Genomic DNA, 25332 nt, shown 5'->3' with positions numbered 1-25332 from the left:
CTTTAGTTTATTTACAGAAGAAACTCATTATCAGAGTTGATGAAGGGCCCAGGGCCATCACAGTCATGGAAGAGGTTGAAAGACAGTGAGAGCTGGAGGTAGAAGAGGATGCCGTGGGCTTGGGGTACGGAGTCCTTTTGACATTACAATAGCATTGTTCTCATGAGCTCACAGCAGCTCTGGTTGCCTATTTGAGGCCAGCACAGGACCACGCCAGGGAATAGTCCACCAGGTAGTGTAGAGTGTCTTATGAGTTCCCACCCTTAGCTGAGGAGCTACTGACAGGCAATGGCTGTTGAGGGAGGGAGAGTCAGGTTTCTTTAAGAGCAAGTCCTTGTAGGTCAACTGACCAGGAGATGATCCAATAGATGGTGGCCAGTAGATTATCCCACACCCATAAGTATGTATTGTGGGCATCACAAACTAGTCTCAGTGGGTTATTTAAAAAAAAGAAGACAGGAAATTGGAAGAAGATGTGTGTTGTTATGAATTACATGCCTCACACAACAGGTGTGGCACAAGGAAGTTCATTATTGTGAGAAGGGCATGGGAGCAAGGGAGAGAGGATATAGTGTGAGTGAGCCATGAGAGAGACAGAGAACCAGAGAGAGAGAGAGAGACAGACAGACAGACAGACAGACAGACAGACAGAGTGCAAGAGAGAGAGGAGAGAGGAGTGCAGGAAAAAGACAAGTGGCATGTTTGTCCTTTTTATCCTGGGCCCCTGGCAGTGGCCTCAGGTGATGATGTCAGAGGTTGCTAAGCAACCTAGAAGCAGGTTAGGGGAGCTGCTTATACACTAACAATGTGCAAGAGTGAAGGTAGACCTAGGAAAATGATGAATTTAATTTTAAAAACATTGCATGTTTGTATAGAAGTCTTAAAGATTTAATAAAAGTATCATATTTTAAAAATTGATGCAGTGTTTATTAACATTAAATAGAAAGGCTCTCATTTAATCCCCATGCGTCCTTTCTGCATAGAGCGCTCACTGTCTCAGGAAGTGTATTCTATTTTTTTTTGTGTCTCTCTTTTCTTGGGAACTTAGCATGAAGGAAAAGAACACAATTGTACGAAGGAAACTCCTGTAATTTAAGTGTAATATCTCATAGGTATTAGGTCTCAAAGAAACCCTAGACAAATGGCTGAGGAGCTTATTTAACATATGAAAGGGTGGGTGGTGGTGGCGCACGCCTTTGATCCCAGCATTTGGGAGGCAGAGGCAGGCGGATCGCTGTGAGTTCGAGGCCAGCCTGGTCTACAGAGTGAGTCCAGGACAGTCAAGGCTACACAGAGAAGCCCTGTCTCGAAAAAAAACAAAAATAAAAACAAAACATATGAAAGGGACAGCTGACCTCCAGGTTCTCAGCAACTCCCTGTTACAGGCATATCCTGGCTGGAATACCCATTCCCCCTACCCTCAACCCTTCATCCCAGCCTCTGGGCCATTTCCCCAGCGTCCCCTTCCTAAATACCCCAGCATCTTGGCTGTGCCAGCCTCTTGGTCTTCTTGGCTTGCTCCTGGCCTCTTGGCTCCTGGCTCTTCTCTCTCCCCCCATTCATGGCCTGGTTCAATGTAGACCCTGCCAGATGCATCTTGGTGTTTTCTCCCTACAATAAGCTTCCTTCTGAACCCATTCCTTGCGAGCAGTCACGCCTTCATTTCATTTGATGTTTTCATTCAATAAGTGCTGCTCTATTCAGCTCAGAACTTCTGTTTTCCTAGGAATTCTTCTCTTGTTCCTTGTTGGTTATAGACTTTGGACAGACCCTTAACTAGTCATGGTCTTTGCAGCTGGCATGGAAGAAGACGTGACTGACAAATGCTCTGTGGGATCAGTGCCTGGCATACACTGGCTGCCACTGGATGAACAACGTGATGCAGCATAGAGCATTTTTATGGGGCTGGACAGCATCCCTCCACAGCATTAGCAGGGACCCAGGCACTTCTGTGAGGAAAGTGTGTTGGGTTCAGGGTGGAAGCCGAGAAAACTCCCTTCAGAGACAGAAGCTTTTCTGCTCATAGGGAAGCAGCCAGTTGGGGATCTGAACTGCATTCCCAAAGGGAGATTGTATGTTTTTAAAGGAACACAGGGCAAGGCTAGGAGAGCAGGGTGGGCCTGCTGCATGGACTAATCATATTTTGACACAAGGGATTGAGCAAGGAAGTAAATGTGGGTGGGTGACTGGGCCTTTCCAGGTCACCTGCTTTTCAGATCCTGACTGAGCTTGCAGCAGTTCCGTCCTCTCTTGGACTTTGGCCTGGGATTTAGAATGATAGAAGAACAAAGGAACCAGCAAGCTTTAAGTCAAGATAGGCGACTCACAACCTGTGAACCTTAGTTTAGGTAACGGACAGTGGCAACTGCCCTCTTTACATCCTTTACTGCCTAGCAAGGAAAAACGAAACACTCGAAGAAGCAGGACAGAGTTGGGTTCAGGGACCTGAGACTATGAACTCGGTTTTGACCCTGCCAGCAAGATGGAGCTTGTTCCTGAGATGGCTGGACCCAGAGAACTATCTCTTAATAGGTGGAAACAACAGGAGTTTGAATGTGGCCAGGAGACTGAAAATCAGAACAAGGTCAGATATAAGCTTATTAAAATCTGAGCCAGAGAGAGAGAGAGAGAGAGAGAGAGAGAGAGAGAGAAGAGAAGAGAAGAGAAGAAAAAAGAGAGAAGAGAGAAGAAAGAAGAGAGAGGGAGGGAAGGAGAGAGCAAGGGAGAGGAAGAAAGAGAGAGAGAGAGAGAGAGAGAGAGAGAGAGAGAGAGAGAGAGAGAGAGAGAGAGAATCAATGCTTTATTTATTTATTTATTTATTCAGATGACTTGTAGTAATGTGTCAGAGAATACTCTCCACACCCCTAAACATCCATGTTTAAGATACACTATATATATATCTACTACTGTGGGGAACGGACAAAGTACGGACTGGATGAGTATTACTGACATCAGCATCACCATATGAAGGGCCTCAGTGCGCAGGAGCGGTGGGAAAGAGTACCGACACCGAGGAACCGCTGAGTCAGCTAAAACCAGTGTGTGCCGGAGCTATCAAGCCCACTTTTCTCCTCCCAGATGTCTGCAGCCTGAGACTGCTCCTCTGCAGAGACGCCCTCCCAAGACCGCCTGCCTCCTCCTCCTTGTTCATGCTGCCTACTTTATAACAAAGGCGCCCACTTTCCCAGCTGCTGCTGGTGTGTCTCCATCAGTGCGCACGGCCCACTAGCCCCGCCTTTCTGCATGTGGCTGTGGTTTCCTTACTCCCCGTCACCCCGCTAGATCAGTCTCAAAACAGTGGATGTAGCAGCACACAGCATACAGCGAACAGCAGCATCTTTCATCTTGGTTTTAAAAATTATCATTGAGGAGGAGGCTTGAGTTTTATGTGAGATTTTTGAGGTGCATTTTGATGAAAATTTCCAGACAACTATATTGAAGGTAACAAAAGAGCCCAACATATTAAAGAATTGCTAAATATGAGATAAAAAGTATTACATTTTCATTGTGGTTTTGATCCTGCTTTGTTTTCAAAATATGAAATAGTGAGATCATCATCAGAGGACAAGAGGCCAGTGGAAAAGTCATCATCACAACCAGATTAACAAAGATCCCCAGGGGTTTGGGGAAGAGAGCAGGAAAAAAAGCCAAAAAACAAAACCAACAACAACAAAAAAATCTTGAGATGTTTTGTGAATGAAGCAAAAAGTGCAGTGTCTTTTTGTTTGTTTGTTTGTTTTTGTTTTTCGAGACAGGGTTTCTCTGTGTAGCCTTGACTGTCCTGGTCTCGCTTTGTAGACCAGGCTGGCCTCAAACTCACAGCGATCCGCCTGCCTCTGCCTCACAAGTGCTGGGATTAAAGGCGTGCGCCACCACTGCCCAGCGAGGTGCAGAGTCTTAGGGCTATTAGCTAGAAGGCAGGAGCTTGGCATAAGCTGATGCCAGTTCCACACTCTATCTTACCTGCCTGAGATAAGCCTCTGGTTCCCAGCTAAACCAGCTTGACAAGGAAGAGTAACAGAGCCAGTGAGTATATAGCCTGCTGGACTCTTCCTGCACCTATTGGAGAGAGAAACTTCTAACCAAGGTTCTCTATCACTCTTCAGCATAAATAAGGATTCCCTTTCCCAGACAGATGCCAATTTTCAAACAAACAAACAAACAAACAGACAGACAGAAACAAGGGATCTGAAGCATGTCCACTATTGTCAGAGATGAATCACTATGCTTAGAAATCACAAGATTTGGAAACACTAAACCTAAGGACAGAACGTCCCTTTAAGCGTCCCATGGGAAAAAAATTCCTAAACTGTCCCTTGTGGGATGAGAGGCCGAGTGCTGAGCCCTCTGGCAAATGAGATTATGTGGGGTGGCGGGGGAGGGGGGCAATCTTAAGTAAAAAGGACACAACTCTTTTGTATGTAAACCAGCTAGAAGGAAAGGAGATAAGAGATCAATTCTATCCCAGAAAGCTAAGGAAAAAAGAGATGTGCCGAGCTGGGATTTCCCCTCTCTCTGCTCCCTTTGTCTTTCAAAGAAAACTCTTGCCCCTAGCCCACTGTTTGTTCTGGGCCCAGGTCACTGGTGGCTGCCAAGGAAATTCTCTCACCTCTAGACCACAGGCACCGTGAGAGCTGGAGAGACCCAGTCTGGGTTGCAGAGTTGCAACGGGGAGCAGACACTGCGTGAGTAAAAAGGCAGCAGAGGCAGAGCAGGCTGTGCAGAGTCTGACCTGTGACATAGGACCTGAGGCTGAGATTGCCCCTGAGCATCCAGGAAGTAGCTGCTGGAGAGGGTAGTACAAACACCATCGCCTAATCAAGCTACAGAGGATCCCGGAAGTGTAGTGAGGAAGTTGGTGGATTCTTCCGGTGAGGGAAGCTAGGAACAGACCTCCGAGCCCTCACAGTAAACGCTGGCAGGGGGGCCTTCCACATGGCCTCAGGCCACCAGTCAAGGAAAGCCCTGTGTGTGGAAAATCGTCTCCAAGCACCACAGACACGGTTGTGATTGGCAGCCAGGGGTCCTCGGACCAGGGAATTCTGATGGAAGGGGAATCAGAAATCCCGATTTTACCAACTCTTGAGAAATCTGACTGAGGTCATCAGCACTTTCCATTTTATGGCACATTTCTCTTTCACACTCTACTCCCTCCCCCATTTTAAAACATACGTGTTTAAAAACTATGAATTACTTAGCTTTAAAAACCATGAGCTAGCTGGAAGGTGGTGGCACACACCACCTTCAATCCCAGCGCTTAGGAGGGAGAGGAAGGTGGATCTCTGAGTTTGAGGCCAGCCTGGGCTACAGAGTGAGTTCCAGGACAGCTAGGGCTACACAGAGAAACCTTGTCTCAAACAAACAAAAACAAACAAAACTATGAAGTACACTTTCCCCTCAGTATGAGGTACTGACACAAGGGAAGAGCACAAGTATCTTCTACATCTACGTCAGTATGGGACTGACGGAGATGGCACAACCAAACACATATATAAATAGTAAACTACAGTTTTTATAGTCAGACTGACTTTTTATAAATTAGTAAGAGTGATTTCTCTGATAGACATAGATTGTAACATTTCTCTTATGTCTCATTTTAGTTAACCAAGGGTTTGGTACAACACTAAATAGTTTTTAAGGGAATATATAATATAAGTGCATACATAAGCATATATACAAAATAGGCAAAGCTAGTTGGACAGAGCAGATTATATAAACACATGTATACATAAATATACTTTAATAATTAATAAGAAATAAGATAAGATACGAGGATAATAAGATGCCAAGCAATAGATATGATATCAAATGAGTTTATTAAATGATCATGGGGGAGAAGGAAAGTGGGGAGGGGTACCCCAGAGAGAGAGAGAGAGAGAGAGAGAGAGAGAGAGAGAGAGAGTGCTCAGGGGAAGAAAGAAAGAGAAGTAAGAAGAGGGAGCAAAGGATAGGAAGGAGGGGCAAGGTTGGTCTGTCCCTTTTATATACTGGGCAGGGCCACGCCCCCATGGCAGGTAGGCAATGACATCACAGACAGGCAGACTGGAACAGAATCCTAACATATACACATATACATATGTGTATATATATATATATATATGGTATTTTATAGTTAGCAAAAATAATTATAGAAGAAGAGGTCATGTGCTCTAGAGGAGATGGCATGGTTGAGAGGGCATAGGAAGAGTTGGGTAGGGAGAAGAAGAGGGTGAAAATGTTGCAAATATGGTATACCCATGCATGAAATCCTAAAATAAACATTTTCAAATGAAGATAGTATTTCCATAGAGACACAGAAGGAACCTTGCTCTAAGGACCAAAAACAGATTCAAATCTAAAAATGCTCACCTTGCTGCCTTGTAATGTCACACGAGTGACTGGCCCTCTCTGACCCCCAGTGTTTCATCACAATGTAGTCTTTGCTTTGTTGCAGGATTAAATGAGATACTGTGGTAAGTGTTTCAGGCAAATGAGCTGCTTGGTCTTTGTCAACTTGGCACAGACTCGAGTCCTCTGAGAAGAAGGAGTCTCCTCTGAGGAACTTGCCCCACCAGATTGGCCCATGATTGAGTCTGTGGGTCCTTTCTTGATTAAAGATTGATGTGGGAAGGTCCGATCTACTTTGGGTGGAACCATCCCTGAGCAGATGGGCCCGGAGTGGATGAGAGAGCATGCTGAGCAAGCCATCAGGAGAAAGACAGAAAGACAGCAGCACCCGGCATGGCCTCTGCTTCTGGTCCTGCCCCCGGGTCCCTGCCCTGACTTCCCTCAGTGATGGACTGTGATCTGGGAGTTAGAAGAGGAAGTGAACCGTTTCTCCCCCAAGTAGTTTTTGGCTGATATTTCATTCTGACCGTAGAGAACTCTAACCAAGGTAGCAACTAAATGACAGATAACTGCCCATCCATCATACTAGCATGTTTTAGGGGCTTGAAAGGCAACCTGAACTCTAGATTCCCAGGAGATGTCTTGAGATAGTGTTTTCTTTCGCTCTCCTTAGATGTAAAATTAGAGGGTGGCGCAAAGACGAAGCAGTGGGCTTTGTGCTCCCGGATTTTGAGAATTATCTTGAAATAAAAACCAAGACATTAAGGATCTTAATTTAAAGGTTGAGTTCATGAGTGTGCTCTGCGCCCCTCCCCCCATTTGTTAGCTAGCCCAGAATTAATGGAACCATCTCTAAAATGGGAGTGTTACTACTTAGCGTTCTGAATAATTTATTACAGAGCACAGAAAAAGACTCCCCGTCACTCAGCTTCTCGGTGCCACAAACATACCGACCATTAAAACAGCTTAACCGCATCCCTGTGTTTCCGAAGCCCAGGAGCACAAGTGCTTTTCCGGGCTATCACACTAAACAGCCAGTGTTCCCTATGCTCTGGGACTGTGGATTAAAGCAGATTAGCGTGGTAAGTCAGTGACACCCAGTGGCTGCTGATTTTTTGCTTATGTATTATTTTCAAGTTCTCTTTCTCAGAGTCTGTCTCGGAGCGAGTTAAAGAAGGCGCTGAGAACAGGAAAGCGGCACATGAGAGAGAGCATGGCTTTCCTTTCCGAGGAGGAGGACGAGGACTTGGGAGCAATCTAACCACAAGAGGGAAACCCGCTGAGAACAGGATGAGGAAGTGGGAAACCATGGTGGGAAGTCCCGCCGTGTCATTTGCATGTTATTAAAAAGTGTTCTCAAGAGTTCTGTCTCTATCAGATTTCCCAAGAAACATTCCTCGCAGCAGCGGAGTGGCGTGACCACCGTCACACTCCAAGTTCTCGTCTGCTGGAGACAGTTGCAAACTGTTCCCAGAACCTAGCTGTCTTCGGTGCGAGCCAAATGTCACTAGAGGCTTCCACAATGACACCTGGCCCTCTCCCAGCCCTCACTGACACAAAAACCAAGCTGTGTCTAAAGATCTGCAAATCCCTACAAGAGCCTTATAGCCCCACACATGTGAGGCGAGAGCAGGTTGTATCTGCTTGTACAGTCTGCAACCCACTGTCACTTAGAAACCCAGGAAGACCCATCTTTCTGGCATGTACACGGTGAGAGTAATAAGCGAGCTCCCAGGCTGGTGAAATAACGCCCGTACAGGGTAAAGTGGCAGGCATGTCGCAGGCACACTCAGTGTAGTTCTCACTTCTGTCCCCAAAAGCTCCTTGTTGGTCTTGCTGCGTGACAACTTCTGAGAAAGACCCTGTCCTGAAACTGGGTGAGCCCCTTGCTCTGTTTAGGATTCGTGTCACTGGGCCCCATTCTCGGGTGACAGTTGGAATGGAAATGAGCTCATATTTTATAGCGAGTAGGACAGCTTTTCATATAAAGAATAATGTTAAAATGCATGAAAGTCTCCAGATAAACAGTATATTACAAAATGATTATGGGGCTCAGCTGTTCAATTCCCAGCACCCACATGGCAGCTCACAACTGTATGTCTCTCCAGTTCCCAAGAATCTGATGCCCTTTCCTGGCCTCTGTGGGCACCAAGTACACCTGTGGTGCACAGACATAAATATAGACAAAACAATCATACACATAAAGCTTTTCTAAAAACTAAAACATATGATTATCTAATCATCCATATTGTAAGGACCAGTATTTTTCCCATATAAAACATTGGAGAGGTTTTGAAGCCTAGGTAGGGTGTGAACAAGGCAGTTAGGCAGGAGTGTGCAAATGGCCAAGTGAACAGGGCACGTTAGAATATGACGTAAGTGCATCATAGCTCTCCTTAGCCAGCGGAGGGTGAATCCACTCGGAGACCAGACTACTAAACTGTGTGAGTTGAAGCTTGATTAGAGCTTACGAAGGGTGATCTTTGTCCTGCTTGTTACACTAGATGAATGCATGGAACCCTAGTGGCCAGAGGACCTAATCTGAATCCCCATTTTTCCCCCCATTAAGTGGTTGATCCAGATTCTTTAGGCTTCGTTCGGTCCATCAGCTACAGAATAGACGGCTCTGTGGTGCTCACTAAACCAATGGAGTACATGCTAGCATAATGCCCCAGTCTGCCTAGCAACCTATGACGTCATTACCTACCTGCCACTAGGCATGCCCCTGCCCAAGGACAGACCCACCTTGTTCCTCTCTCTCTTACTTCTTCTATTCCTCTCGCTTGCTATCTCCGTCTCTCTTTCTTTCTCTCTTCCTTGTTCTCTCTGTCTGTCTCTCTCATTCTCTCTCTCCCCCGCCTTGGGATGCCCCTCCCACTTTCCAGCTGTCCCAGGCTCCTACAAATACACTTCTCCATAATCTATCTGTTGTATGGCATCTTATATTTCATACTTAAAAGCTCACAGTGCTGAGAGGGGGCCCTTAAGGTCCGTTCATAGTATCACTGAGACTGGCTCTCTCTGGCTGGAGCACCAGGAAAACCAGGGATTATTCAGTCTAAGAAACACTGGAAACTACCACCTCAGAAGTTGTCTCGAATATGACATCACTTCTCTCAGATCTACTCTCTAGGCCTAAGACCAATCTCTACCTCATCCTCCTGCCTGCTTAAAAACTATTTTTAGTTATCCCCGTAATCTATCTTAAAATTTAATTTAGAGTTATAATCAGCTAGGTCCAAGATTACTTTAAAAGCAGTGCTGCATTCTAAATGCTAGTATAAAGAACATAAATTAACTTTGGGTGCAATTGTATGCATGTAAGGCTGGCTCCTGCAATGTCCAAAGGCAAGCCCGTGCCCTGTGGTGGGTAGCCTTGCGTTTGGTGGATCCTTGTTTCTTCAGGATTGCTTTGAGAGTGACGACTCACCAAGAGGCCAATTCAGCTGTGACTCAGCAAGCTCTGGTCTTGATGACCTTTAGAAAGAGGTCTTTAACGAAGAGAGTGACCTTCTGCGCTAATTTAGAAACTCTCTGACTGGAAATTTTATATTGGTTTATGGAAACCAAATGTAGAGTTTATATTTAAATCTTACAAATATACTTTGCTAGAATTAGATTCTAAAGCCAGAATTATTACCACATTTGTTTACCTGTTCAAACTTCAGAAGAAATTATCCCCTCCCCCCCCAGTTACAGCAAGTTGAGCTTCCTTGATGTCCATCTGCTAAACATCAGTATCCCACCCAACCTTGGTACCAACCAAAAATAACCCAGTAGCTTTCCAAAATTCTTCCTCCAAAGCGGTGCCACTCTCTGTAGGAACCAATGACCTAGAGGCATTAAAACTCCAAACTGATTTTCTAAAGTTCCTGCACAAACCTAATTTTTGGAGAGTCAGGCTGTGGAAAGCAAGACTGACTGAAAGGAATCACCAAGTTACCCGGGGGGAATTCCAGACATGGAGCTAGCAGCCTGCAGGGCTCACCTGAGCACCACTGGTCATGTGTGATGGGAGCCCTTGCCCAGCCTCTCGCCACCAGGAGGGAGGCTGAGTGAGATATGCAAGTCCCATCTTTTGCTTTCGATGTCTATGGGGATCTGAGGCTAAGCATCACTTGCCCACTTGACAACACAAATGAAGACCGCCTGTAAGGGATGGCAGATCGGATGTGGGGAATCACTGTGGCAAATTTAGTCACTGGCTGGATTAAGTGAAAGGAGGAACAGGCTTGGAGCATCTTTGGCTTGTTTTGGATGTGAATGGGGCTCAAAAAGAGACCCTGTGACAGAGATCAGGGAAATGACTAGGAAAGGAGACAGCTTGTTGCACCAGGATGTACAGTTTGGGGCAAGGGCACAGCGCCTAGTAGACGCAGCTCTGACAGCCTGCGGCACCCTGTACCACTGAGGACCCTAGAGAGAGTTCAAGGAACTCCACAGAGCAGCCTGGGAAGGATGCAGCCCCCGGCCCAGGGGGTACACACACAGATGTACTCATCACCAGACTGGTGTTTCCATGCAGCCTGCACATGTCACTGTCACAACAGAGGACACCCACCCCTAAAACACCACTTCAGTTAACTCAACTAGAGATGATGTGAGGTGACAGTGGTGAGAAACAAACTTGACTTAACAGAAAATTAGCATCTGAGTAAAGGGATTTTTTTCTAATTATTATCTCAGATACCATCGATGGAAGCAATTTCCTCTTATTACCCAGCAGATTGTGGGAAAAAACAAGGTGAAAGGGGGAAGTGACAATCTTGATTGTAGTGTGGAAACATTTGTATCCCTCTGAGCTTAACCAGGCGCTGAGTCAAGCCCAGGATCTCTCCCGCAAGGACAGTGCACCATTGAGGAGAGATGATTTTGACACAGGTACCACAGTGGCTTAGAGTCATCCAGCCAGATGCACATTTGGCCTCAGCATTTGGCTTGTTAATCAACAAAAGCAGCTCACAGTTGGGTGTGGTGGTGTGTGTGTCTGTAAGCCCAGCACCCAGAAGGCGAGGCAAGGGAGCTCCGTGGCTACATGCTGAGTGCCAGGACAGCCTGGGATAAGAAGTCAAACTCTGGTTTTGTTTGTTTGTTTTTTGGGTTTTTGTTTTTGTTTTTGTTTTTCAAGACAAGGTTTCTCTGTGTAGTCTTGACTGTCCTGTAGTCTTGACTGTCCTAGACTTGCTTTGTAGACCAAGCTGGCCTCGAACTCACAGTGATCCACCTGCCTCTGCCTCCTGAGTGCTGGGATTAAAGGCGTGCGCCACCACACCCAGCTCAAACTCTTGTTTTAAACAAACAAAATTCCCCCAGAGGCAACTCTGGCTTCCAGTGAGAAGGTCCCATGGAATTCCTTTAGGAAAATGTGATGCCAGTTCTCCAGTCTCGCATCCAACCAGCTGAAACTCGTACTGAACTTAAGCTTTCTCTTGTTGGCACAAACCATATTAATATTTGTTTATTTAATATTTATGTGGGGCAATTTAGAAAGTCACTCTGAAGACCATTTTGTGAAAATAGCTCTTGAAGAAAGTGCCCTGTGATTCATACATCCCCACTGGTCATGAGCGAGTCATATAAATAATGAAGAGGTAGGAAGTGTACAGAAAATAAGAATATCCCTAATGTCACGGGCTCCACGAAGCTTGCTCCCACAGTGCTGAGCCTGTGGGCATACATCCTCCACACTTATGCTACACTTTGCTGGGGCCACAGGCCTGAGCAGTGAGCTGTGAGGGAACCTTAAACCTCCTCCTAACCTTGGTCCCTTTGGGGTGCTGGCTCTCCCGGCTCACCAGCTCCCACAATTATAAATAGATCCTTCTTGGGTCTTAGAAGGATCCAGAGGCACCCAGGAATCTAGTAGTCTGGGGTGGGGTGGGAACCTGAGGCAGAAAGTGGCGAAGGCCTCAGATACAAGATGAATTGAAGTCGGGACCTGGGGCTTTTTATTTTTATTATTATATATATATTTTTTAATCCTCAAAAGAGACCGGCTCCAGGCTCATCATGCTGCCATTTAACCTCGGTTGCATCCTGTCTCCTGCTTACTGGCAAGCTTGGTTGACTGCTTACCGGCAAGCTTGGTTGATTCTAGGCACGCTTCTTTGTGGCATCTTTTTCCAGGGTGCCTGCAGGTTCATAGAGTTGCTTTTTGCCTGGTCTATTCTACATGGCTATCTAACATAGATTGCATATACATGTGCATAACACATGCAGAAAATAAAAAACTCTGAACTTGCAAAAACGACTAAACGTGTTCAATGTAAAAACCACGTAAAATGAAGAAAAAGGCTTTAAAATATGAATAAGACGTCTTGGTCCAAATTATGTAATACTATAAATTGGAAGTTTTTATTATTATACAGCTGTACAGACAAAACCATAATCTCCACATAAAATCTGATGGGAAGGATGGCAAAAATCTTTAAGGGGAATTTAGCTCTGTGATATAATTATTAACTGATTGTTAAAATATTTGTTATTTTAAATTATGTGTATGTCAGTGAGTTTGTGTGTGGGTATATGCATGTGAATGCCAGTGTCCGCTGAGGGCAGAGACATATGACTATTCTGGAACTGGGATTAAGGGAGGCTGTGAGCCTTCAGACAGTGGTACTGGGAATCGAACTCAGGTCCTCTGGAAGAGCACTAAGTACTCTTAACCTCTGATCCATCTCTCTACCCCTAATTATATTGGATTTTATTAGTTTTCTTTGTAATTTTCTGTCACTTCCAAATTTTCCTATATGTAAATTTCTCTTATTATTACATCAATTACTTAATTTGTATGTGTGCAAATTTGGCAGGTTCCTGTGCGTGTGTGTGTGTGTGTGTGTGTGTGTGTGTGTGTGTGTGTGTGTGTGCATGTGCACACATGCACGCACGTGTAAAGGTAGCTCGGATCCTAGGGATGGAACACAGGCCACCAGCCATCAGGCTTGGTGGCAAAGTACCTTTAATCTCCGAGCCCTCTCCCTAACCCTGTATGTAAGTTTTATAATAAGAAAAACACTATTTTAAAACCACCAGGCACTACTGGCTTTCCTTTTTCCCTCAGCCAACATGTAGACTTTTTGAAGTAACAGGGATGTGTGCTGCTTGCTGGTGGTAGAGGACAAGAAGCAGCCGTGGATGCGAAGGGAAAAGTATTTACCTCTTGCCCAGCCTCCGTGCAACTGTCACAGGTCCTTGCCTAACCCTGCGTCCTTACTTGACCCAAGTTTGCTATAGAAATCTTCCTTTCTTATTCATTATTTTCTGTGTTGGTATGTATCTTTGACTAGCGTAGAACTTACTGTGTAGATCAGGCTGGTCTTGAACCCACACATATCTAGCTGCCTCTGCCTGCTGTGTGCAGAGACTAAAGGCACACACCACTACATCTGTCTTAATTTTACTTACTTTTAATGGAGGAACTGAAAATTGAGGTTCTCTTAGGCCATGCAGCGAGCACCTTGTCCTTTCTGCTTGCCCTGGAAGAACCTAGTTCCCACAACCACATAATGCCCCCTTTGCTTAAGTTAACCAGAATCCATTTCATTGCTTGCAGTGAAAGGGCTTGTGGGTAATTTGCAGTTAGACCGAAGTCCTCTGAACTTATGTCTGTAGATGCCTGGGTGTTTTGCTGCGGCGGTGTCCAACTCAGGTGAAGTGTGTTTATGTTATTCTCAAACAGTGCTGGGAAGTATCTGATTATCCTCCTGTTATAGATGAGGAGACACATCCCGTGTCAAGTGAGCTAACCGGTGAGCGAAGGAGTCCTTGAAGCTAACAGCCTGAGCTCCCCTGAGGAAACTCAGGACAGCTTCTCTGCCGATTGCTGTCATAATCCTAACCAGTTCTCCTGACTTGGTTGCCACGATCAGAGGACATAAAAGATCCGCTGGGAACTTCTGCCTAGAGGTTCGAACACAAGGCTTGCTGGTAGAATCCAGAGGGCAGGCCCCTCCATATGAGAACGGAGAGAATCTGCCGCATCATCGCAGTTCCAAGTTTCCCAGGCCTCCAGGGTTTTGTGTGCTTGCTTTCTCCTTCCTGGAGCCATGCACTTGTGGTCTTTAGTCACAACTTGGAGTGCATGCCCACCCCGAGGGCTGGCTTACAGCACGCACCACCGCATCCTGCTGTCTGCATAAATGTACTCACATTAACCTCCATAGTGGAGCATTGGCTGTCACTTATCTTCCCCGTCTCCAAAAGAATCCAGAAAATGCCTCGCAGGTGGTGGATTCTCAGAAGGCATTTGTGAAAACATGTACATAAAGGTAACTTTCACTCACCTGATTCACCTAAGCCTGGTCCTGGAAGCTTCTAGCCTCTGTACAATCTAATCTAAACCTAGAATGTTTTCAACCTCTGAGGCTAACTGGTGAATGAGTTCACCCTTTCAAGTTCTTTCTGAGCTCTGGCTGGCTGGCTCAACTCAACTGTTTTGCCTCAAACTCCTCTCCTAGCTGACTGATTTAAACTGGCTTCTCTCAGCTTCTGACTGAGTTGCTTTTCTTGGCCTCATACTAACTTAGGCGATCTGTCCTACTCTTCCGGCTCCTTCTCATTCGCTGGCTTGTTCTGTCTCCACCTGTGTCTGGCTTGTTCTCTCTGCCTCCTCTCTCCCTCCCTCTCTGAGCTGCTCCCTTAAGCAGCTTCCCTTCCCTCTCTCTTCTCATGTCAAGTCTTTCTTCCATCCGCCACTTTTTCTAACACTCAATTAGACATCACTTTCAAACATGGGTGCTTCCTTCTACAAACTAACTTTACCTTCATTGTTTGGGAGTAAAGGCATCTACCACCATGCCTGGACCTAAGCTTTTCTTTACCCGAAACTTGCTCAATATCAGGCTGGCCTTGAACTCAGAGATCTGCTTTGTTCCCTGAAATTAAAGGCATGTTCCTCCACTGCCCAGTGTGTCTGCATTCTAGACAGATCACACAGACCTAGAAGGTCTTTGGATGTGATCTCTTGCCAGAGCAGCCATGTTCTAAATTAAAATTCCTCTATATATGTACATATTTGTAATCTACACAAAACCCAAAGAGCTTATGTTTTCCTTCCTGTTTTAATACCAGAATTTTGAGAGGGGGAGGGGAGACAGCTTTTTATAAATTAACTAATTCACTTTACATGCCGACCACAGTTTCCCCTCCCTCTTCTTTTCCCAGCACCCCCTCCTCAAGCCATCCACTCCTCCCTTTCTCTTCAGAAAAGAAGACTCCCATGGTTATCAACTGACCTTGGCACATCAAGTTGCAGTAAGACTGGTCACATCTTCTCCTATAGATGAGGCAGCCCAGTAGGAGGAAAAGATTCCAAAGGCAGAAACAGAGTCAGAGACGGCCCTTGCTCCTGCTATTAGTAGTCCCACATGAAGACCAAGCTGCACACAACTGTCACATATGTGTAGGGGGCCTAGGTCTGTCCCACGCAGGCTCCCTGCTTGGTGGTTTACTATCTGTAAGACCCTACAGGTCTAGGTTAGTTGATTCTGTGAGTTTTCTTATGGTTCTCAATCCCTCTGGCTTTTTCAATCCATCGTCCCTTTTTTTCCCACAAGACTCCCCAAGCTCCAGTTAATGTTTGGCTGTGGGTCTCTGAATCAGTTTTCATCAGTTGCTGGCTGAAGCCTCTCGGACAACAGTTAAACTAGGCGGCTCCTGTCTGCAAATATAGCAGAATATCATTAACAGTGATAGGGATGGACTCCCTCCCTCCCTCCCTCCCTCCCTCCCTCTCTCTCTGTCTGTCTCTCATGGCATGGGTCTCAAGCTGGACCAGTCATTGCTTATCCATTACCTCAATTGCTCCATCTTTACTCCTACACATCTCATAGGCAGGGCAAATTGTAGGTTGAAGGTTTTGTGGCTGGGCTGGTGTCCCAATCCCTCCGTTCAGAGCCTTGCCTGGTTACAAGGTTCCATGTCCCCCATTGCTAGGAGTCTTAGCTAGGGTCACCCTGAAATTCCTCAGAGTTTCTATTGCCCTAAGTTTCTAGCTCAACACCCAGATGCCTCCTTCCCTCAGATTCCAGTTGTTTCTCCCAGTATTCTCTCCTTCCATCCTCCTCTCTCCCCAATCCCCTGTTCCCATCCCCACCCCACGCCCTGCCCAGTCCCCTCCCAGTCTCCACTCGTGATGTCGACTCTCTTTCCCCTTCTCAGTGGGATTCATAAATCCTTACTCAATCCCTCCTTGTTAGTTAGCTCCTCGGGGTCTGTGGATTGTAGCACGGTTAGCCTCTACGTAACGGCTAATATCCACTTGTAAGTGAGTACAGACTGTGTTTAAGATTCCATTTTATACCCAGCAGAATGGCTAAGACTAAAAAAAAAAACCTCAAACAACAGCACATGCTGTCGAGGGTGTAGAGCAAGAAGAACACTCCTCCATTGCTGGTGGGAGCGAAAACTTTTACAACCGCTTTGGAAATCAATTCGGCACTTTCTCAGAAAGCTGGGAATAGATCTACCTCAAGAGCCAGCTATATCACTCCTGGCCAAATACCTGAAAGAAGCACCACAGTATCTCAATGACATTTGCTCAACTGTGTTCATAGAAGCTTTATTTGTAATGGCCAGAAACCAGAAATGACCTAGATGTCCCTCAACTGAAGAGTGGGTAAAGAAACTGTGATACATTTAAACAATGGAATACTACTCAGCTGTCAGAAATGACATCAGGAAATTTATAGGCAAGTGGATGAAACTAGAAAAGATCATCCTGAATGAGGTACACCAGACCAAAAAAAAAAAAAAAAAAAAAAAGACAGAATTTAAAAGGAGCTTCCATCCTCATCCTCATCTTTAATACAGTTCCTCATGTTGTGGAGAGCCCCCCCAACTATAAATTATTTTGTCGTGACTTCAAAACTGTAACTTTGCTACGATTATGAGTCATAATGTACATTTTGGGGCATGTGAGTGTCTGTTCATTTGGGCAGCAACCAGATCTTGGGGGACAATAGTAAGCATCAGAATACGTAGCACCAGACCCACCCCCGACTGTACAGGATATCTGGCATGCAAGGGGGCACGGCCCACAGGTTGAGCATCACCGCTCTTGAGTTGTCTGGTGGGTGAGTTTTAGTCCGGACCCCGCAATCTCCTGATGTTCTTGATGATAAAATCTTACCAGTGTGGAGTTTGCAATACAATCCAGCACCTGGCTGAGTCCTGCCTAGGGCACCATTCTTTCTCCTGCTCATCCTTCTGCGGCTGTCACTGCGTCTTCCCAGTGTTCAGAGCTCCAATGCTTCCCGTTCCCTGTGGTGCGAGGGGAGAATCTCTCAGAGCCTCTGTCGGGGTTTCCTACCAGGTCACTCTCTCAGCTGCCCAGGCGGCTTTTCAGCTTTTCACTTCATTTCATTTCATTTTTTTCTTTTTTGTTTGTTTGTTTGTTGTTGTTTTTTGTTTTTCTGGACTGGATAACAACCATGGACTTTCCATTTCAATCAAGAAGGAAATTGTGCACAAAATGCTTTTTGTTGGGGAAACTTTTCCTTTCCCTTGAAGTGAAAAGAATAAGGAAGAGGTTACTGTCAGCAGCGACTCCTAGGACCTCTGGTATATGTGTCCCATTTGTGCCCTGCCCTAAGGGACCTTGTGTAAAGAATGTAAGACACATTACTTTATTGTTTTTTGAAAGGTGACGTTACACATTTTTAAAAAAAAAAATATGGTGCCCCCAAAGCCAGTCTATCAATTCCAAGGTCAAAAGATGAAGTGAAAATAGTACTTGGGCTTATGAAATATCATGACCTACTTGAGATTAGTTAGCTCAAACCGAATACTGACAAAAGCTAATGCTAGCGGTGACACGTCCTGGTTTTCTTGATTTGTGGCCATTTGTGGATAAGTGTATACATGAGGTTGTCTCCCATCCCAGTGATGACTCTGCATACCAGAGACTAGCTGCTCGGTCTAGGAAGGTTTTTAGACACGTTATCTGGAGAAACAGCATGGCCTTTGGGCAAATCAGGAGAGGAAAGTGGGCCCTGCATCTCCATGACAGAGGCCCCAAGCAGTCGGAGTGACTGGAGGAAGGCAGTGGGGGTAGCACGCGTTGGAGATTGGCTAGTAGGACTGATGGCTTCAGAGCCCGCCACACCCTGCACAGAGCTCACAGTGGTATTTCTAGACTCGAATGAAATGCAGGCTTCCTGCGAAGAGGCCATTGCTTCGTGGTCGGATGAGAAGATGCTGTGGAGCTGGGAGACTCTCGGAACTATATCTTGTAGTCTTTCTACTTGCTGTCCTCAATAGAAGTCTTCACTGGAATTTGTTTATATTCTTCCCAGAGAATTCTCCAGCTTTAAATTTCTGGTTTGGTCATATTTAGGAGTGACCGCTAGATGGCAATATTGTTCTTTTATGTGACTGTTTTGAGACCAATTAGGATGGATTTCTTTTTTGAAAGTTGAAATTTTTTAAAGCAAAAATTAGTCATTTAAAGACACAACTCTAAAATGGAAGTGAGTTAGAGCATATTTGTTTATTGCTCTGCAATTTCTTACTTACAAGATGCCCTAAACAGCACTGCGTTTCCTGTATCCTTTGAGCTGACACCCCGTCCTTCCTTGGTGCTTACAGAGATCACTGCTCCTCTGGGTTGTGTGGCTATGGGAAACTTCCCAGCCGCTGGGGTAGCCTCCTTCTCAGCTCACTTCACTAACTCTTCTGCAACCCCTGGAGCATTGATTTCCAAAGCTGAGGGGATCCTGTTAAAGAAAAAAAAAGATTTCAGGGGCTTTTCAGAAACTCGGTCTCAGTAATGGCAGGCCAGTAATGAGGATATTGACAGCAACTTCGTGTGCTTCTGAGCATCAGCAAAGTTAGAAGTGGCTTAAATGCCTTGAATTCCATCAGCAATGGAATCACCAAGATTATAGGGACTTAAACTCAATTTAAAATTGAGGTATATTCTTTGTGTGTGTGTGCGTGTGCGTGCGTGTGTGCGTGTGTGTAGGAGAAAATGCATCACACTTAGAAGTAGCTAAATAGATCAGTTCACTGTAAAAACGGCAGAGTTTCAAAAATTGAGATGTACTTTCTTCCATATATCCAAACCACACCCCTTCAGGTAGAGTTGAGGTGGTGAGAAAGCTGGCCCCCCAAGACACCACCGGTCTTATTCCTCCACAGTACAGGACTGTGACAATGACGGCTGGTGGACTCTGCAGGGGGAAAAAAACCCAGATATTTCTATATTTATGTTATTAAATGTTAGGATGTGTCACTTAAAAAGTCATGATTACTTTTGGAATTTTTGAAAGACCCATCACCTCCTCCCTGCCCCATCTCTCAGGTGTATTTCTTCCTGTTATTTGCTCTGTGTGACTGTTTACACATTGGTTTAAATTAATATGTTGAGGCCAGTCAATCTGTTCAGTATGACTTGCCTTGAAGTTCAAGAGCAATTCTTTGAGTGAGTCACAACAAAGCTACATTAACACTGCAGAAACCTTTTCTCCCCACACCCACGGGAGAAAGCATGGCAGAATGCATTATTGTGGCCCTAATTCATAACAAAAAACAAAAAAACCTATGTTTTATCTTTAAGACAGTGGCAAAAACAGAAAAGAAAACACTGCAGGTATTCGAGTGTGGTGTGTGTTGGCTTTGGAGTCAGGCCCACAGGGGAGGAGGGTGCGTTGCGGTGGCTGTTTGCTTTTCATTTTGTAATTGGAGCCCACTTCTTTGTGTTCTAGACATGGTTCTTGGCTACTGAGCAAGAACCTGCACGAATCTTTTGAGCAGGTTTAGTTTGGAGGAAGCCAATTTCAGTCTGCAGAGAGGAGCTTCCTCCCAGCCCGGCCAGCAGAGGGACCTGCGGCTCCGCTCAGAGGTCTGGGGTCAGGCATAGGGAATCCATGTGTCCAAAAAAGCATTTCTTAGCATTTTATTCTTTGTTTCTTCCCCCTTTAAAAAATGCAGGAGAATTATCTGCAGGCCCACATTCAGATTTAGATAAAAAAACCAACCAACAAGGCAGCGCTCTCCGGTGAGAGCCAAGCCCTGCCTCTCCCCGCCTGAAAAGGTGTCAGTGACGCTGATTAGCGGGATCACTGACATGGCCAATCAGCCCTGTTTTAATTTTTAAAAGGCACCTGAGATGTGTTTTGGAGCACCTTACGCCCGTGCAAACTGAAAAATTAAAATAAGATAAATTTTAAAACTACTTTAAAATGGGGCAGGGGGAGGAGGGTGTATTGGGGAAGGGTGCCAGGAAGGCCTCTGAATTCAGAAGATACTGAGCTTTAAAAACCAGCAAAGTCTGTCCTGGTTTTCAAAGGTTTACCCTTCTGCAAAGCTGGCCCACAGAGTACCTCCTCGCTTCAAAAGAAAATCCTGGCACCTGGAAGATTGGCCTGACAGTGAGCATTAAAATGACTTGTTTAATGAGCAGTGTGACTGAAGCTCACGGGGAACGCTGGGGAGTTTTCCTCCCAAGGACTCAGCTTGGTGTTTACAGTTTGTTATGTCGTGTGCTTCCACTGTCCCTTATTTTGACAAGCTATCCAAAAGTTTGGAACGAGGATGGGCAATTTTTTTTTTCAAAACCTGCTTGCTAAAAAAGAAAAGGTGCCTGCGCTTACCCGCCTCGCATGGAGCAGGAGCTGTGCCATTAGCGGAGAGAAGCTGGCAGGAGAAGCGCGCATGAGACTTGAGAAGTGTGTGTGTGTTACTGATGAGCAGGACCACGAGAGATGTGCTTATTCTTTGAAAGTGCTAGGCCAGCCACCATGATGTAAGGACATTTACTACCTAGTCGATACATTTCCATTCTTGGGCCTGGAAGGCTCTGTCTTCTGTCATTTAGCTGCCTGTCACTTACTCTGCTCCCTTCTTGGACGGTCTGCGTTTCATTCAGCCTCTGCCCCCTTCCTGCTCCAGGTGGCCAGCTTTCACTTTTGTTTTCGCGCTGATTTGTCTGATTCTGGACAATTGTTTTCTCTAAAAGTTCTTACTTAAACTCCTCTTCCTTCATACACATATATGAGATAATTATTCATATACATATGATATATATATATATATACATGAGAGACATATGAGATAAATACTGTTCTTGCTATAGAAATGGGGGGGGGCTTTATTTCTTGCAGGACCAAAATACTAATTTTTTTCTTTATATGTTTGTAATTTTTTACTTAGAAATGAGTATGGACTCATTTCTCACTGAGTTCAATTTTCTGTTCCCAAAGATGTTTAAGTATGTCATCATTTCCTGTAATTGTGGAGTGATTAGCTGAAAATAAGATGATGTGAAATCATTAGTATTTCATTAAAAGAAACTTTAGATTAATTTCCAAAACCAAACATGAGTTATAGCATGAGCCCAGACTGCAGAATTCTAACTTTTGTGAGCATTTAGAAGCAACAGTAAAACTGTCTTTCCTACAGGTAGAATGCCCGATCATCTTCTGTTTGATAAAAGCAGGACTCACTGACTTACAGAACTTTCTGGAAGCAAACATGTGGCTTGAAAAAAGTCTGATTCTATCATTTATTCTTTTATCCTACAACTTCTGGGATTTTCCATGCAATATTTTTCTCTTTGTATCTTTAATGGGAAAAAAAAAACAAAGGAGTCTCTGTCATCCACAGACTTTATTGTTTCCCTACGTCAGGCCATTCACAGGAGTGAGTTAAAGGCTGGGCCACAGTGCAAATGGCTGACCTGTTTTCCCTTGACAGATTTCTGTATTGCTGGGTTCTAGAGTTTCCGTGTGCATTGAAGTAAATGAGGTGGGATAAAATGAACACAGTGAAATTTTTAGAAGTTTCCAAGGTTGTGACACACACAGTGAATTTGGCGACTATTGGTGAAAGATCAGTTGTTTGGAGAGATAATTTCAAGTAGGTTCAGAAGTACTGTTTTGTAAGTGGAGGCTTTTGGCATCAAAATAAGGTATGCGAGGAGGCGTGAGCATGCACACACACACACACACACACACACACACACACACACGGGGGAGGGAAAGGGGAGAGGGAGGGAGGGAGGGAGGGAGAGAGAGAGAGAGAGAGAGAGAGAGAGAGAGAGAGAGAGAGAGAGAGAGAGAGAGAGAGAGAGAGAGAAATTTTGTACGGGTGTGTGTAAGTCATTGGGAGTGAATATGCATGTTCACGTGTATTCATCACAGGGCTGTTTGCTTCTTTGGCACTCAGACCAAAAGGAGGAAGTAGACAGAACTGCCTTGCTTGACTAATTCTTCCTCAGGATGTGGGCGATTTACCTTCTAAAGAAAATGGTTGAACCCCAGGTGACTGGGCAAAGATCCTGGAGCCTTTATAGCAGAAAGGACAGCAGAGACACTGAGCCCACAGACCTGTGCGCTGCAGAAAGGCTGTGTGCAGCTGGCCATGGCTTTCCAGAGCTCCGCCATGGGGCCATGCTGGCAAAGGCGATGCCCTGGAGACCTACCCTTGTCCTTCTGGGTTAGGATGGGTCACCTCGTCTTTCCACCTCTCTTCTCTCCCTCTGTCATCGCATGGGGGATAACTGTGAAGTGTGTGTGTGGATTTGGCTGGATTTGATTTAGGTGGGTGAAGGAAGCCTGCAGTGTAGGCCAGCCCTGCAGAGCTAGAGGGTGGGTGGATTTTAATAGGTGTCCCTGCTTCCAACTGAGGGGCCCCCAGGAAGAGGCTCCACTCTGGAAAATCTCTGTGACTCAGGATACCAAGCCTAAGTTAGACTGATGCTGATCTCAGGGTAGATCTCAAATGTACAAGAAGGAAATACTAAATTATAGAGCTCCCACGTCCAACAACTGTCTGTCTGTCTATCTGTCTGTTTGTCTGCTTCCTTCATTCTTTCTTTCTTCCAGATACCATGAGTTTGGGGAGTTGACCATTTCCATTTTTTGTCACACATACTGCTGGGAGGACTAACTTGCAGTCGGAGGGGTTTGACCCGGACTGGAGAGGCACAGAAGCCTCCCGACAAAGTGGTACAGGGAAGGATGAAGGAGCTGGGCGCTGGCCAAAGGGTGTGTGGAAAGGATGCTGAGACAAATCAGAGAAACCAAAAAGGCTATGACAGTCTGTGTGCTGCACTGAGGAACTGGACCTGTATCCTAAGTGCAGTGGGAAGGCCTAACTACTGTGAGCAAAGGTAAGCTTCCTTCTGTCTGCTGGCTGTATGCAAGTAGCACTTGGCCATGGAGAATGAGGTTAGAGACTGCAAGATGAGAGAGAGAGAGAGAGAGAGAGAGAGAGTGAGAGAGATTGGGTACCTGGGAGCCATGCTGGGCAGTGACCTAGGATGGTGTATGTGAAAAAGTAAATGTGCACCTTGTGGCTTGCCATAGCTATAGAGCAGCAGTTTGCATTTATGGGTTTTAGAATCTCCTTCCTTACTCATTATCTCCCCTGTTATCGCCTTTGTTCCAATATCAGCCATTTATCTTATCATTTTGTACTGTGGCCTTTGGGCTTAACTCCTTAAAATCTTTTGTGAGGGGAAGGCACGGAAGAAGAAAAGAAAAGAAAGAGAAAAGAAAGGTGGAAGACAGAACCCAGTACAGTGGTATTAAGAAATCGTTCTTCCTTTAAACATATTTGTTACAAAAAAAAAAGGGGGGGGTTGTGTCTTGTCTGTCTTGGGTTTAGAACACACTTTCTCGTTGACTCTGAGTGTGGCTGTACCATGAAGTGCATTCTAACAGTTTCCAGGACATAATCCAGAGGATGATGATGACATTTGAGGACCACCTGCAGCTCTCCTCCTTTGTTTCACACCCACACCTGGCAGTTTGTGCACACCTGCCTACCAAAACAGGTGCAGTCAAAACAAGCGTGTGAGCTCATCACTTCTTCACGAGGCAGGGGGTATGAGAGAAGATTCACGCAGCCCCGTTGCCACTAAACTGCATAATAGAGCCCTTTGGATCCAAACAAAGGAAGTCCTCAACCCGATTAGAATTAACCAAGCCTGACTTGACTTTCTGCTTCATCTTTAGAAAAAACAAAGATGATACCGGTGGGCGGGGCGGGCGGGACCCCTGATGGGTGTTAATGGGGGATTTTCAAGTTTGTCTTGCTTTCCTTAAACTATTAAGAAAGAACAAAAACCGCTACTTAGAATAGAATCAATTTCCAAGAAGGGAAGAAAGAAAACTGAGAATTTATTATTAAAGAAAAAAATAGAGCCAAGGTGGAGAGGAAAAAAGGCCCTCCTCACATCTCCTGGCCAGGTGCTCTGTGCATATAAATGTTTCAAGTTGAGCTTTAAGATCAAGGGAAAGTCTGTAGGGAGCCTGTTTCCTAGAGCTCTGCTGGCTAGAGCTGCTCCGGGGTACAGGCTGCCCATTTTTATTTCGTTATTAAGGATTAAAGGAGACGAACATTCTGGAATGGCAGCTCCTTGGTTTCCATTAACTTTGTACAAGACAGTAAAAAGCAGCCTTCCAAGGGACGGTTTGCATATGCATTTCCGGGCATAAACTTTCCTCCTTCCTGTCATCTTTTGAGTCTGTTTAACATGAGAGTGCCTCGTTGCAGAGATTGAGAGTCTCTCTGCCAATCAGAAACCCTCCTGGTTTTCACAAGAGAGTGGAAGGGGAAGATGAAAAGAATTTCACATTAGATAGCTGGGCGCTCCAGATACTGTGGGTAGCAATTGCGCCCAAAAGCTCCTCGCTGTTTGTTGCTCAAGTTCTCTGGGCATTCTGTGCCTGAGCAGACCATCGAGGAAAAACACCCGCATGGCCTCGCTTTTCATTTTGTCTTTTTCTTTTTTTCTGCTTGGGTTGTTTGCTTAATAGCCTTTTGTCAAACTTAAAGTGGGCTGAAGATATTCTTCTCAAGGTTAGGGACAAAGTAATGTCCTCCTGTGCCGGTGGATGGGAGCAGAGTCCGCACTCCCTACTCCAGCCATTACAGAGGAAGGGCTGACGGAGAAGGCTTGCCTGGGCTGTGGAGTGAGTTCTAGGTCAGCCTGGGGGACTTAGGGAGACCCTGTCTCAACATTCAAGTCGATAAACACTTGGCAGGGAGCTCCGCGGTGGA

Source organism: Acomys minous (assembly GCF_964271855.1).
Source record: "Acomys minous genome assembly, chromosome: 14".
In the NCBI taxonomy this organism is placed as follows: Eukaryota; Metazoa; Chordata; class Mammalia; order Rodentia; family Muridae; genus Acomys; species Acomys minous.
The sequence above is the reverse complement of the archived record's forward strand: the minus strand, read 5'-3'. Positions refer to the sequence as shown.